Here is a 16,195-nt window from a genome sequence, read left to right as displayed (position 1 = left end):
CACTCCTCTGACAAGAGCCCATTATTGACTCTAACATCTCCATTTTCCGCACCGCTACATCACTTCACCTTTAGAAGGTCACGAGCCAAGCTGATTCCCAGCCTCAGTTTTCTCCTGTCATTTCCACTAGTGTTGATCTACAGTCTCCCAAAATTTCAAAACTGATCATGTGCCTGCCTCTTTTCAAAAACTCTGATGCCTCTCCATTACACAAATATAAAATCAAACTCCATTCTGCCTACAGAGTCCTCCACAATTTGCTACCTAAGTTCTTTTCCAGGATTGGATTCCATAGCTTAGATTGTCACTCGCACCTATTATCTTTCTATCAAAATCACACCACTCAGAAAGGCTCAATTCAAACTCCACTCTTTATATTCCCTATGTAATGTTTACGAAAGGACTTTTCATGGAAAAGGCAAAATTCCTAATGAACAGATTCAGAAAATTAAACAAAATTGTTTTCTTCCTTAAAATTTTAAGTCCTTCTGGAAACATTAAGCTTTTCAAAATATCAGTTCTTCAAATATTATTAATATTTCAATCAAGAAATCCTTCAAAAACCCAGCATTGTTAACCAACATTTACTAAATAGTAATAATGCACAATGTAGATTAAACTCTCATATGAAGTATCATCAACCTGAAGATTAAAAGCTATAATCTAGATGCAGGATTCTAATTCCAATATTTGTACTTGGATTTTACTTAAGAAAGGAAAATATATATAAAGCAAGTGGACTTGACGTTTCACCTAATAGAGACTTAAGTCACGTAACTCCACAGCCGAGATAGAAAGTTACCAGATCTAAATCATCTTCAGGCTAGGAAAAATTCTCATCAGTTAAAAAAAATTTTTTGACTGAGAAGTCATAAAATTAGGCTTTTTCAGTACACATTTAAGCATTAATTTTTTCTAAGGGCCCAAGGATGTGATGGGCAATTCCGAGCTTCTCACAACGAGACCTGGTGACTAACACACATACCAGCAGGTGCACAGCAATCAGACCTACTCCAGGTAAGTGATGTTGTGGGCAGTACTGTCTTTCTGTTACCTTCTAGGACCTTGTTTCTTTTAGCCCTGACCTAATTTAATTCCTTTTATCTCCTAACCTACTGAGTTCACGAGAATCTTCACAACTGTGTACTGTGAAGCACTCTGCTCCTGAAGAGAATACAAATAGTCAAGTATTTTTTTTTAAAGAATATTAACTAGTCTTTGTACCTAGCTAGCATACGTGGTAAAATATTCCCTCTATGTATTTCTAAAATTGTGACCATTCAAATTTGAATACGTTTCTGAAATAAATTTGCTTGTAAGAGTAAAATATGCTAAAATTTCAAAATTATTAATAACACTAATTAAGTAAAATAGGGAGTAATGAAAAGAGCTCTGGCAACTGAAACCGGATCTCAGGCTACAATCTCAAGTCTGACTCTTTAGTTGTGCGACCTTCAGAACTGGCTTCACCTCAAAACACTTTCACATCTAAAATAGAGCTAGCACTGCCCTTCCCTCTCTGCTGGTGGCTGTTCAGGTAACATGAGATAAAGGTACATAGCACAATACTTGACATGAAGTGATCATAAATAGTCTGCTTCCTTCATACAACACGAAAGACACACATGAAGGTTTAGGCATAAGGAAGCCTACACCACAAATCTGCATGAGCACAAAATATCACAGGTAGTTGGTTCTAACAACAAAAAACAAACAAACAAACAAAAATCACCATCAACCCCATCCCACGAACACTTCTGAGGGATCTCGAGCCAGACAAGGGAGCCTGCATGTGGTTCTGCAATAACTCCGTCAGGGCGGCATACACACAGACCACTAAAGCTCCAGAGTCATTATGCTAAAACCTCTGGAAGCCTTTATGCCAGTATGAGAGCTCACGCCCGGTAAAAGGGGGGACAAGTCAAATTAGGGCCAACTCCAAAAGACTCCTTAAATAAATCACAACAGCGATGCTGGCTTACCCTTCCTGAAACGCGAACAGTACCATGCCCAAACCCATTTAAACACTTGAAGATGGAGACATTCCACACCCACACTGGTGCCACTACATGCCTTTTAGAAAGCCTGCGCAGGGGAGCACCCCGGCACCACGGAAGATGCTGAACCAAAGCCGACCGCGGAAAAGGCAGGGGAGGGGGGAAAACAAGACGATCACTTCGGGGTTGTGCACTCGCGCCGCTGAGAACCGCTGTCCAGACCGCAGCCGCCTCCTCAAGCATCTGAAGTACTTCGCGGCTTCACTATGGGGACGTCAAGGGAAGGCCGCTAGTCAAGCACCCTGGGGTGGGGGCCGTTCCCGTCCCGGGGGTTCCGGGTCCCGGCCTCCGACCCCCGCGCGGCTCCCCTACTCCGCGCGCCATCGAGGACCGCCCGGGAAGCACCGCGAGTAACGACCCGGCCCGAGCGGCCCGGCCCCGCCCGAGACCCCCGGCGCGCAGACGGCAGGCAGCCCGGCTGCGGTCCGGCCAGGGTAGGGGTCGCGGGTCGGGCACGACGCCACTGCCGCAGCCAACGAGGCGGAGCGGGAGGCCGGGCGGGCGCGGCCGGCACTCGGGGCGCGGACACTCACCACACCACGCGGTAGGAGCCCTCGAGGATGAGACTGCTGGAGCGCGGCCCCACGTGTAAGACCTGCCGGCGGACCACCTCGGGGCCGCCGCCCGCCGCCGCCGCCGCCGCCGCCGCGCTGGGCTTAACGCTTCGCGGCCGCCGCTCGGCCCACGCCGCTCCTCCCGGAGGGACCGCGCTGCCGCCGCCGCCGCCGCCGCCGCCGCCGCCGCAGCAGCAGCTGCCGCCTCGGAGGAGCCGCGGAGCTTCTGAAACTACGGCCGCTCACACCAACTGCCTACTGCCAACTGGCGAGCCGGTAGGCGGAAGGAGGGGCGAGGCCGTGGAGGGCTCTGGGGTGGGGCCTGTCCTGGCAGCGAGCGCGCGGATTGGCTCCTGTGGTCTGGGGGCGGGGCTGCGACTCAGGATGGAGACAGGATACCTGAACTGGTGCCCACACAATTTGTATTTTTTTCTATTAGGAATAATTTTGCTGTGAACATTTGTAAACCAGTTTTTGGGGGATCTAGGTTTTATTTCTCACAGCTGCATACCTTAGATTGTCATGGCTGGGTTATAAGGAGACTCAATGGTTGGCCTTTTTAGAGACTCCAGACTGCTTCCAAAGTGGCTGCACCGTTTTACATATTTCCACTAGCAGACTCTGAGGGTTCCAATTTATCTCGACATTATAGCCAACACCTGTCATCGTCTGTCTTCTTGATGATAGTCGTCCTCATGTTTCTGAAGTGGCATCTCCTTGTGGTTTTGGATTGCGCTTCCCTGATATTGAGCTTCTTTCATATGCTTGTTGGCCATTTGTATATCTTCTTTGGAGCAGTATGTATTAGCAATTATGTATTCTAGATAAAAGGCTCTTTTCAGAAATATGATTTGTAAAAAATAGTCTCTCATTCTGTGGCTTGTCCCTTACTTTCTTGAGAAATTACTGCCCCAGGGCCTGACATTAGCTCTTACCTCGCATTGAATCCTCCCTGGACGCATACGTGGTGGTCTCCCTCCTTCCTTCAGGTCTTGGCTCAAATGCCTGCTTGTCAGTAAGATCTCCTTGGATCCCTTGTAGTGATCACCCAGTAAGAACAATGATGACAGCCCCATGCATCAGCATCCGTCCCACCTCCCTGCCTCATCTCCCTTCAAGCTTTTATCACCATGTCCATGTAAAGTAGTCTTTTGTGAATTGTCTAATTCTTAACTGATTTGGAAATTTCATAAAGGATTTTTTTAATCAGTTTGTTACTACTTTATCCCAAATGTAATTCACTTTACGTAATCCAGTATGAATGCAAATGGAAGAATGAATGAATTGCATAAGAAACAATAATATATTTCACTTTATTTTAATAAACCTATGACTTTTTCCAAATCTGCATGTGAATGCATATGCCAGCATAGTTCAGTCATTCTTTAGTTGGCTGATATAAAACTAATTTCTTCATTTTTTATGGGAAGTAACCTTTGGCTTTGGAAGATTTAATAGAAAATAATGGAGGAAAAGCTAAAATAAATAAGTAACTACTTAATAAAGACTTAAATGTGGCTACCAGCGGTGCAACTTTAACTGATTGAAGCTTGAGGATGGGTAGCTACTGGGAAGCATCATATTCTGCCACTGTGTCTCCCCTCTGAGTGTGAGGAAGTTTGCATGTCCATGGATGCATGTGTGACCAGTCTGGGGGGGTCACAGTTCTGGAAGGCTTGTCAGTATCAGCTTCTGCTCTTTCCTGGCCTGGCCTTGTGTAGATTGACAATCAGGTTCAGTCCTTGGGAGTTTACTGGGAGTGTCTGTCTTTCCCTGGGACACAACTGGGAGAAAGCCACTGGCTCTCCCGTGGATGACAGAACTGGGATGTGGGGGTCACCAAAGGACATTTCCTGCATACTCAAAATTCAGATTATGAAGGAAGAATCATATAAGAATCTGAGCCAGTTATTCCCTATACAATGTGCCACAGATCATATTTCTGGTATTTGGGGGCAGGATCCAAGTCTAGCTTGGGTCTCAAATGCCTGTACTTCTTCCCAGGATTTGGCTCTTCTCCCCCAGCTGTACATTTGGCTCTTCCTGGCTGTGTCCTGGTGAGGGTCCTCAGTGAGGACCTTTTCTTATTTTGTATCCAGAAGCAAGAGCCAAGACATTGCAAATTATGGACTGTGTTAATATTTTTTCCAACACCTCCATAGTGTAATGGAAATAAAAGCAAAAATAAGCAAGTGGGACCTAATTAAACTTAAAAGATTATGTACAGCAAATGAATCCAAAAACAAAATGAAAAGACAATGTACAGAATGGGAGAACACATTTGCAAATGATGAAACTGACAAGGGATTAAATTTCAAAATATACAAACAGCACATATAACATGATGTAAAAGAAAACAACCAACCCAATCAAAAATGGGCAGAAAATCTAAATAGACATTTCTCTAGGAAGACAGACAGCTGGCCAACAGGTACATAAGAAGATGCTCAATATCACTGATTGTCAGAAATTCAAATCAAAACTACAATGAGATACCACTTCACATCAGTCTGAATGGCCATCCTTACAAGTCTACAAAGAATAAATGCTGGGGAGAGTATGGAGAAAAAGGGGACCCTCCTACACTGTTGTGGGTAATGTAAACTGGTGCAGCCAATATGTAGAATAATATGGAAGTTCCCCCAAAAAACTAAAAAGAGAGTTACTGTATGATTGAGCAATGCCACTCCTGGACATATATTTGAGTAAAACCATAACATGAAAAGATGTATGCACCCCAGTGATCCTAGCCACACTATTTACAATTACCAAGATATGGAAGCAGGATAAATGTCCATGAATAGATGACTAGATAAAGAAGATGTGGTATATAAATACACAATGGAATATGACTCAGCCTTTAAAAAATGAGATTACACCTTTTGCAACAACATGAATAGACCTAGAGATTATTATGTTAAGTGAATTACATCTGACAGAGACAGACAAATGCCATATATCATATATATGTGATATCAAAAAATAATGACAAAAATGAAATTTTTACAAACTAGAGTTGAACTCACAGACATAGCAAATAAACTATGGTTACCAAATGGAAAAGTGTTGAGGGGAGGGATAAACTGGGAGTTTTCAAAGTTTCAACATCATTAAGACTTAATTCTTGATGGACCTTGCAGTCTTCTATATAAATTTAAAATAAGTGGTTAAGTTTATTAAAAAAATCCTGATGCTGTTCAATTTATTACATTTGTAAATGATATTGAGGACTATAAGCATTATAATAATATTATCCAAGATCTCCTTTATGAAAGATCTCCATTTGTTCAGATCATCTTTTATGTCTTTTTAATAGAGTTTTAGAGTTTTAGACTTCTTTAAAGAAGGTTTGTGTTTTCTTTGCTGAGCTAGTTTCTAGGTACTTCGTATGTTTCATTGCTCATGGGAATGGTATTTTATTTTTGTATTATTTCTAGTTATTTTGAGGGTAAAGAAATGTTTTCAGTGTCTTTCAGTTGTAAGAATTATATGATCTCCCTTATGAATATTTTTAAACCTAAATGTTAGTTAATAGTACCTATACGTCATAGTTAAAAGAGTCTAACACTAATTGAGATGTTAGGGATTTCTCCCCACACCAGTGAGCAATTCTCTGTGACACCAGCTGGGTGTTTACAATTCAACTCAATTCAGACAGTGTTTATGTGGAGATAGTGTTGGAGTCCACAGATGAAGGGCTCAGTCCTGCAAGACTGCCCGCTCTCATATACCAATCAAAAGTTGTGACTGAGCAGCTTATAGGTTCCAACAGTCCCCTCCATGGGTTTCATTAATTCTCTAGAGAAGCTCATAGGACTCAGAGAAACATTTCAATCACCAGATTACCATTTTATTATACAATGATATAACTCAGGAATAGTTAAATGGAAGAAATGCACAGGGCAAGGTATGGGGAATGGGTGTGGAGCTCCTGTGTGCCACTCTCCCTGAATCTCCACGTGTTCACTGACCCAGAAGCTCTCTGAAACTCAACCTTCTGGGTTTTTATGGAGGCTTCATTACACAGGCTTGACTGATGAAATCATTGCCATTGATGATTGAACTCAGTCGCCAGCTCTTCTCTCCTCTCCCTGGAGGTCAGGGGTGGGACTGAAAGTTCCAACACTCTAATAACTCAGTTGGTTCCCCCTGACCACCAACCCCATCCTTAGATGCTATCTGCAAGTCACCTCATTAACATAAACTCAGGTGTAGCTTGTTATGAATATCAAGACACCTTTTTTACTTCAATCACTTATGAAATTCCAAAGGTTTAGGAGATCTGTTCCAGAAATTGGTCAAAGACCAAACACATATTTCTCATTATAAATCACAATATCACAATAGTCATATGAGATTTTAAAAGCAAAATTTTTATTTGTTTACAGCAAAATAATTGAAACAATCAGAGAAGTTAGTATACACTTTGTAGAATCTTTTGAAATTACTGTGGCTTTCTTTTTGACCTTATGTAGGATCAGTTTTTGTGAAGCTGTGCCCTTTTGGGGGAGCTATAATCCTAAAATCCAGAAACATTATTTATATTTTAATTTAGTAGGTTGTGTTTTACTCTCAACATTAATAAAAATCTCTAATTATTTAAAATTCTTCAAAAGCATCATTTAAACAAATGTATATTTAGTCCAAATAGAGAAACACTAATTTCTTGGTTTCTGTTACTTATTTCTCTCTGGCTTACCTTCTATATTTTGGGCTGGCTTTTATGTATCTTCTTTTCATCCTTTTCTTCCACCTGACCCTTGTTAACTAAATACCACTTCCCCTAAGCTTCATGCTTAGTCCGTCTTAACATCTATCCTCAGGAACCCTTTCCTTGTGTTTTTATGACTCCAGATTCGAATTTCTGGCTCAGATCTCTCTGAATTCCAGACTCAAATTTCCTGTCGCTTTTTAAAATTCTCTGTATGGGTATGGGACGTGATCCAAACTGAACTTCCCTTTTCTCCAATCCCACTCTGCTCCCCTGTTCATTGCCTGCCCTGGTGGATGGTAATAGCGTCTGCACAATCCTTTACCCAGTCTCTTCTGCCAAAAGCCTGGGATGTGTACAACTTAGTAAGTTCCTCACATTTCATTCTTGTATCCAGCTAGGCAATTTCACTAATTTCCTGTTAAAATTTACCTCCAAAATTAAAACAAAAACAAAAACCTCATCTCCTCCTTTCCAGGTAGATTTTTAACATTCTTCTCAGAATTATTCTATGGCTCTCCATTAACTACCAGGACAAATTTTAAACCTGAGATTTATGTTCAAGCAGAAGATTGAATGTGTTCAGGATGGAGGTGATGGATTTGCTAACAGTTTGTGATTCAATGCAGCATAAGGGAGGCATCCATCCTAGGGTGTCCAGCCTTGGAATGGCTGGTCCCAGTTGGAGTGATTGCACTATTCACTGGAGATGTTCAGAGACTGATTGGAGATGTTCAGAAACTGGCTGGAGATCTATGAGGTGACCACAACCCTGGAGAGGCTGAACTTGACCACTGACTTTCCTTCCAACTGCAAGAGTCAATCTGATGTTTGAGTTCAAAAGTTGAGTGGCAACTATGGTCAGTGTGTCTCATTCCTTTTACGAGACTGCTTTAAATTTGTGGAAAACCCTTCACTCAGAGGTATTTTAAAGCTGACATTTATTAGACTTGCTTTTATGGATTTAACATAATAGATTGACATGAAGTTTTTAAAGGCATTTTCCTTTTGACATTTTTATATTGTTTTCTTTGAACTTTGATTTATTTCATGATTTTTGAAGAAATTACTGGAGAAATCCATCATCTAACATACGTCCTGAGAGGGGTTGTTTGTCATTGTCACATATGTTCTAGGATATTCTTTGGGCAATTTTATTAGATTCTTTAGAGTAAATTTCTCAGCTTGTTCTTGTCATGTTTTAGTCCTTGATCAATTGAAGTTTCATAGATTCTTCTTTCTTTTTTATTGGGTTATAGTCAGTCTACAATGTTGTGTCAATTTCTGGTGTACAGCATAATGCTTTAGTCATATATATATACACATATATTTGTTTTCATATTCTTTTTTATTATACATTATTACAAGATATTGAGTATAGTTCCCTGTGATGTACAGAAGAAACTTGTTGTTTCTCTATTTTATATACAGTTGAAGTTTCACGGTTTCTTTTCTTCTCCCCCCAAAAAAGCCTTCATGGATGCCAAAATTGAACTTTAAATTTATACAAATTTTAGTAGTGACTGTATAGTGACTGTAGTCAGAGCTCTCTCTATCAGGTCACTTTTTGAATGCTCTGTCGCTGTGTGATGTTTTATTGTAATTGATTTTGAACACTTTTTTTGCTACTTTTTCTCCATATTCTTAGTTCAGGTAAAAGAAAAAAAATGCAACACATGTGAGTCCTGCTTCATCAAACAGAGCAGTCACCTTCTTCAAAACTATTATGAAGATACATTATGGTCACTTACTATTAAGGACTAAGAAAACCAGCACATCTGTACCCCATCTGCATTTTATAAGTTTAAAATATCTAAGGCTTCCTTCTTTATCTGGAGTTTTGAGCCCGAGTGTGGGAGTGTTGCTGTAAGAGTGTCTGGATCAGCACCAGCCATGGGCCCAGTGGGTTCTGAGCCCTGGGAAGCAGGGAGCTTGGCCCCTTGTGCTGAGTCCCTTCCTGAGCTGTGGGTGTCATCTCTGCAGGTGGGGCCCACTTGGGTCCTTGCTCCTCCCATGACCCATCCAGCCATCTGACCACTCACTCGCCTTCTTTTCTTGAGAAATTGCCAAATGTTTATTCTCATAAGAGCCACTCTTCCACTGTAAAACTTGCAGCACTTTGGATCTGACATTAGACATGTTAATTTCCATGTGATTGTAATTGGCCTTGTCTGTTTTTATTATTTATCCAGCATAGGCCATCAGTATATGATGATACATAATATGTGATCTCTCTCTATTCTCTACATCATGAACTTAAGGAATCATCATTAATGTCTAACTCTGGATTTGCTGGTCAACTGCATTTCCTCTTATGATTTAAATTGGTAGATAATATAGGATTTCAAGAGAAATTTATTAAATAGATATGTCTGAGCTATGATATCAGAAAAAATTAACATAATGAGACTTATTTAATTCATTTTGCATAAGAGATGTGGCCTGTTGAAATAAAAACTTATATTGATACCTTTCAAAATATAGCAATTATATTCATCCTTCAACCATTAAAAAATATCCAAAAGGAAAAAATATCCACTATATGTTTCTAGGCTGTTAAAGTATAAATTGAAAACAGACTATTACAAATTAATGATATTATGGTACATAAAATAACCCAAAACTCACACCTAACCTTCCCCCGTGTATGAGCTGGGACATGTTACCTAAGTATTTGGCTCTTGATTTCTTTGCAGGAAAAATTAGAGTATTAAGCCAAATAATCTCTAAGGTTTCTGGCTCTAAAATACTGGAAATTAAGTGGTGGATTGTCACTGAGTCATTAATCCTAATAACAACAAACAATTGTTAGTATTTGGGTCCAATGAAAACAGAAAAGTTGCATGTATCATCAAGGCTAGTGGGAAAAGAGGTCTCCTGTTGTCTCCAAGAGCTAGTATCAGTATGGAAAGTTTCTCTTCCTGTTTGGACACTTTATAGTCTCCAGTAGACAGAGAAGGAGCCAGGGACTCTCCCTGCTCTGTGTTATCACTCGTCAGGAGCCCATACTCTGTCTACATCTCTTCTACAAGAGTGTCCTGCCTGCATTGGCCTATTATATTGTCATTAGTTAAGGACAGGGAGCATGTTTTCCTCACGATGATATCCTTTGGTGAACCCAGGAGATTATTCGGCACATGATGACCCCTAAGAGCTTGGTTATATCTTGTCTTTGCTATGTCCTGCCCCCCAGTTCCACTAGAGATGTTTAATTAAGATAGTATGTTCTGAATAGAATGCACTTAAAAGTATTCCTTCTTGAGCTTTGGTCAGTGTGATTAGTTGTTAGCCCCTGCAGGGCACAGACCTTGTGGTCTCTTTTATATCTTAGAACAGAATGTTGGTCAGAAGTTTTCCCAGAGGTGCTGGCCCACACAGAAGTGGGAGATGCTTAGAATAAAAATTAGGAGAGCAGAGTACGTGTCCAGTTTTGGTGCTGCCAAGTCTATGACATCAGGCAGATTCTAGAATCTTTTCATTCCTCATTTGGTTTCTTTGAAATCATGATGATAAATTCTTTTTTTTTTTTTGGTTTGCTTTTTTGGGGATTTAGAAATATTCATCTTTTTTATTTAAGTATAGTCAGTTTACAATGTTTATCAATTTCTGGTGTACAGTGTAATGTTTCAGGCATATTTATACATACATATATTCATTTTCATGTTCTTTTTCACTGTAGGTTACCTTAAGATATTGAATACAGTTCCCTGTGCTATCCAGAAGAAACTTGTTGTTTATCTATTTTACATGTAGTAGTTAGTATGTGCAAATCTCCAACTCCGAATTTATCCCTTCCCACCCCCTTTCCCCTCTGGTAACCATAGGTTTGTTTTCTATGTCTATGAGTCTGTTTCTATTTTATAAATAAGTTAATTTGTGTCTTTTTTTTTTAAGATTCCACATACGAGTAATACCATATGGTATTTTTCTTTCTCTTTCTGGCTTACTTCACTTAGAATGACGATCTCCAGGTCCATCCATGCTGCTGCAAATGGTATTATTTTATTACTTTTTATGACAGAGTAGTATTCTATTGTGTAAATATACTACAACTTCTTTATCCAGTCATCTGTTGATGAACATTTGGATTGTTTCCATGCCTTGGTTATTGTAAATAGTGCTGCTGTGAACACTCGAGTCCATATGAATTCATGATGATAAACTCTTGCTCTGCTTTACAAAGCTGACAGTAGTTGTGGATATGTCTTTTTCATTGTATAGTTCTATTCATATAGAAGGTTTCTTGCTTTATATAATGTCACGGCTTCCTTACCCGACAGCACTCCATTGTAGGGACTGATGATTTTACTTCATTGTGCAAGATCACTGTGTGTGTTGTGATGGTAAATAGTCCTTTCAGATTGTCCCCTGGCTGTTGTTTCTATGTTTATCTAGCCCTGTGATGTTTGCTTACCAGTGCTAGAGGAGTATTTATAGATATGGATATAGTCGGCCCTTTGTATCTACAGGTTCTCTGTATCCACCAGTTCAACCAACGGCAGGTCAAAAATTAAAAACAAAAAATCCAGAAAGTTCCAAAAAGCAAAACTTAAATTTGCTGGGTCCAGCAACTATTTACAGAGCATTTGCATTGTATTGGGTATTATAAGTAATCCAGAGATGATTTAAAGTATAAGGGAGGATGCGTATAGGTAATACGCAAATACTAAGCCATTTGATATAAGGGACTTAGCATCTGCAGATTTTGATATCTGAGGGGGTCCTGGAACAAATCCGCCACAGATGCTGTGGGACAACTGCAGCTTAAGCCTGCAAAGCGATTCCACGTGCTAAAGTTAATAGTGTGTAAGTGTATGTGGGAGGAGGGAGAGGGAATTAGTGCAGAAATAATTGGAGAGCATTAATGATTAGTAAGTTCCCTGACTGTCACTGGGTGAATATGATTTTATCATTAATTTAATAAAATAGTAAAACAGACAATGAAAGCATCTTTTTTTAAACTGAAGTTAAGAATTGTAGCTAGGCTGGAGAGGCTGTGGAGAAAGGGGAACCCTCCTACACTGCTGGTGGGAATGCAGATTGGTGCAGCCACTATGGAAAACAGTGTGGAGATTCCTCAAAAGACTAGGAATAGACTTACCATATGACCCAGGAATCCCACTTCTGGGCTTGTATCCAGAAGGAAATCTACTTCAGGATGACACCTGCACTCCAATGTTCATAGCAGCACTATTTACAATAGCCAAAACATGGAAACAACCTAAATGTCCATCAACAGGTGACTGGATAAAGAAGATGTGGTATATTTATACAATGGAATACTACTCAGCCATAAAAACCGACAACATAACGCCATTTGCAGCAACATGGATGCTCCTAGAGAATGTCATTCTAAGTGAAGTAAGCCAGAAAGAGAAAGAAAAATACCATATGAGATCGCTCATATGTGGAATCTAAAGACTCATGGACAGAGAATACAGACTTGTGGTTACCAGGGGGTTAGAGGGTGGGAAGGGATAGACTGGGATTTCAAAACTGTAGAATAGATAAACAAGATTACACTGTATAGCACAGGGAAATATACACAAAATGTTATGATAAATCACAGAGAAAAAATGTGACAATGAGTGTGTATATGTCCATGAATGACTGAAAAATTGTGCTGAACACTGGAATTTGACACAACATTGTAAAATGATTATAAATCAATAAAAAATGTTAAAAAAAAAAGAATTGTAGCTAGGAAAATCATAAATATTTACCTTGTTGATATAATTAACATACGCTAAATGTAAAAAAAAAACACTTGATGGTTGAAGATATTTTAATCCGTGTTAACCTTGCTTATATTTTTTCTTTTAGATTCTGGGTACATTCTTATGATTCCATTATTTACTTATGACTTCCATTAAATTGAGACAAATTTTTATTTATCCAAGTACAGAGCCTTTGAGGAAAAAAGAAGGTAATAGATAACATTTACTGGGCACTATGTTAAGCCCATTACAAAAATTATTTAATTTAATTTTAAAAACTGTCATAGGAGGCAGTGAGGATAATTATTCCAGGTATAGGCGAGGAAACTGAGGCTTAAGAGGGGTCCAGTCAGTTGCCTGAGGCCACAGCTGGGGCGGTGGCAGCATCAGGAGGCCCCAAGCAGGGGCTCCACAGCCTAAGCTCCTGGTTGCCTAGGCTGCGCTGCTTTGCCTGGATGGCCTCATGGAGTCTAGTGACAGATGTTTACAGTGGAAAGGGATGGGCAGAAAGGACACCATTCTATAAAAAAAGAGAAAGAATTTCCCTAGATTTCTTCAGCCATCCATTAGGTATGTGATGTATGTGATTAGTGAGATGAGCTTTCCTAGGTAAAGACAGTGTGACCTAGCATTCCTGGGCCTGCATTTCCTAATTTATAAAATGACACTTGGAGGCTGGGTTTGAAGAATAGAAAGACTGCCCCTCCCACTGGGTCTTCTGTTATTGGGAGGAAGGGAGAGCCTGAGAAGCTGCACCCCTCTCCTGCCCACATACTTGGAGTCATAGATTCACCAGAAGGTGCTTCCTGGGTGCCTATGGAGTTTATACCAACCTGTTAATGCTGCTTTGTATGTAGTAAGAGCTCTGTAAATGTTGAGTACGTAATGAATGAAAATATGAAGTAAAATGGTTTAAATAGCAGAGCACTTAGAAAAGTTATGCTTATTCATATTCTAGGGCCAATTATTTTCATTTGTTAGTGTGATCGACACATCCAGTCTAGAAACAGGTGCTTTGACCAAGGAGCAGAGTAGAAGGCCCAGGATTTGGGGGGCCCCCTGAACTGCTTGTCAGTGTGGGGTGGGTGGTGGGGTGGGGAAGGGGGTGCCAGAGGGAACCTGGGGGCCTCTGTTTCCTGGTCACAGCCAGCTAGTTTGTTCAGTTAAGAAGTAAGCTTTGGTTCAGAAGCCTTAGGTCAGCCCATTGTCCCCAGTTGAGATGCAGGACATCTGATGTCTGATAGGGCCTGTGTGCCCCAATTAAATCCCTGGCCATCAACTGTAGGAAGCAGAACAGAAGGTCATGTCTCTGTCCACTCCCCCTGCTCTAGTCAAACTACATTCACTGGTCAGAAAGGGAGATCGGTGCAGTCCAGCTAGTGTGCAGGTCCTAGAAACAAGGAAAACTTTCCATGTTCTCACCACAGTGGTGTGACTCTTTAATAAGCGAAGTCACATCTGCTATTTTTGCAGAATCAGGAGCATGCCTTGCTGAGCTTTGTAATCTTGATTATTTCACATAACACTTGTGACACATTTTCCATGTCCTTAAATCATTTTAGTAGCATGATTTAAGATATTTATTGTGAAAATTTGATCATACATAAAAGTAGAAGTATGATGACGTCCCATGTACCCAGCTTCAGGAATTATCAGTGTTATCGATGCCATAATAGCTTCGTCTCCCTCTGTCCCCCAACCTGCCACCCTTCTTTTATGAACTAATTTGAGACAAGTTCCAGGCATCATGTTATTTTAATCTCAAATACTTAAATTTGCATCTCAAAAATGTACTTTGAATATGCCATAACTTCATTATTGTATTGAATGCGTATAGAATTCGTTTAGTGTTACCTGTTGATCAGCGCATTCACACAGCTCTCTGATACCCGAGATGAGAGGTTAGGTCCAATCTGACATGGTTTGACCCGTGCTTTTCCCAGAGGGACAGCACATGTGCTTGATGGGCAGCCCTGTGGACTTTATAACCCCGCCCATCTAGAGGCTCACTGTGTTTGCCTGTCTCAGTTGTGTTGACTCTGTGAAGGACTTGTGGGTTTGGAGATGACAGTTTGATCTCTTCTTTGCAAATTTTTCAATTGATCTTTTTTCTAATGGGTTTCCCATCTATTCATTAAGCGAGTCATTACAGATTGCAATTTTCTAATATTGTCATTTCTTCGTATTTTTTGGCTGGAATTTTTCTGTACTGTGAACTTCTTTAATCACTAGGTATGTTTTAATACCCTAAAATACAGTTCATTCCAGGAAAGGTAGATTAAATGCTTCATTTATTTCCCATTTATTCTGTTATCAGTGATGACTGGTGGGTGCACTGGTGTTCTCCAGTGATATCTGTTGAGTGTTACTTTTCTTATTCCTTTCCATACATTCAATGTGTTTACATTAATTAAGTTGTTGTTCTTTCTATAACAACATGACTTGATGGCTGTATAGTAGGCCATCATTAATATATATTCTTTTTTTTTTAATTGAACTATGGTCAGTTACAATATCTCAGTTTCTGGTGTACAGCCTAATGTCCCAGTCATACACATACATACATATATTTATTTTCATTTAAGGTATTATATAAAATACTGAATTGTGCTATACAGAACAAAATTTTTTTTATTGATTTTTATATATAGTAGTTAATATTTATAAATTTCAAACTCCTAATTTATCCTTCCATCATATATATATACAGCTATCTTTAAAAAAATCTATGTCATTATTGTTGGACATTTCAGTTTCTTTCATTTTTTTTCCCTAATAACTGTCCACTTATTACAGTACCAGGAACTGTGCTAAGCACTTTACATGCATTATCTCATTTAATCTTCACAATAATCCTGTGATGCATCACTTTTTGAATATACCTCTGAATATTTACCTAGGATAGATTTTCCAAAGTTGAATTTTTGGGTCAAGGGGTGAAATTTTTAAGATTATTGACACACATTGCCAGATTGCCCCCTAAAGCTTTCTTTCCCAGTCAGTGCTGATACCCACTTCTGGGTTTTGGGTCCTTGAGTCCAGGTTGAGGGATACTGGGGGAAGAAATCTCCCGCTGGTTTGGTGGGTTTTTGAACTCTCATCTTCTTCCCCAGGCCTCCTGCCACTATGCTACAGCCTTGAGGATCTTCACAGAGC

General features: G+C 39.9%; 1 pseudogene; it reads left to right on the top strand.

Moving 5' to 3' along the window:
• The first annotated feature begins 2,617 nt into the window (after positions 1-2,617).
• The window catches only part of LOC140699894 (formin-2-like), an 87,188-nt pseudogene continuing 73,610 nt past the window's right edge, over positions 2,618-16,195 (top strand).

Source organism: Vicugna pacos, chromosome 11 (assembly GCF_048564905.1).
Source record: "Vicugna pacos chromosome 11, VicPac4, whole genome shotgun sequence".
NCBI lineage: Eukaryota > Metazoa > Chordata > Mammalia > Artiodactyla > Camelidae > Vicugna > Vicugna pacos.
Note: the sequence above shows the minus strand (reverse complement) of the source record. Positions and strands in the feature narration are given on the sequence as shown.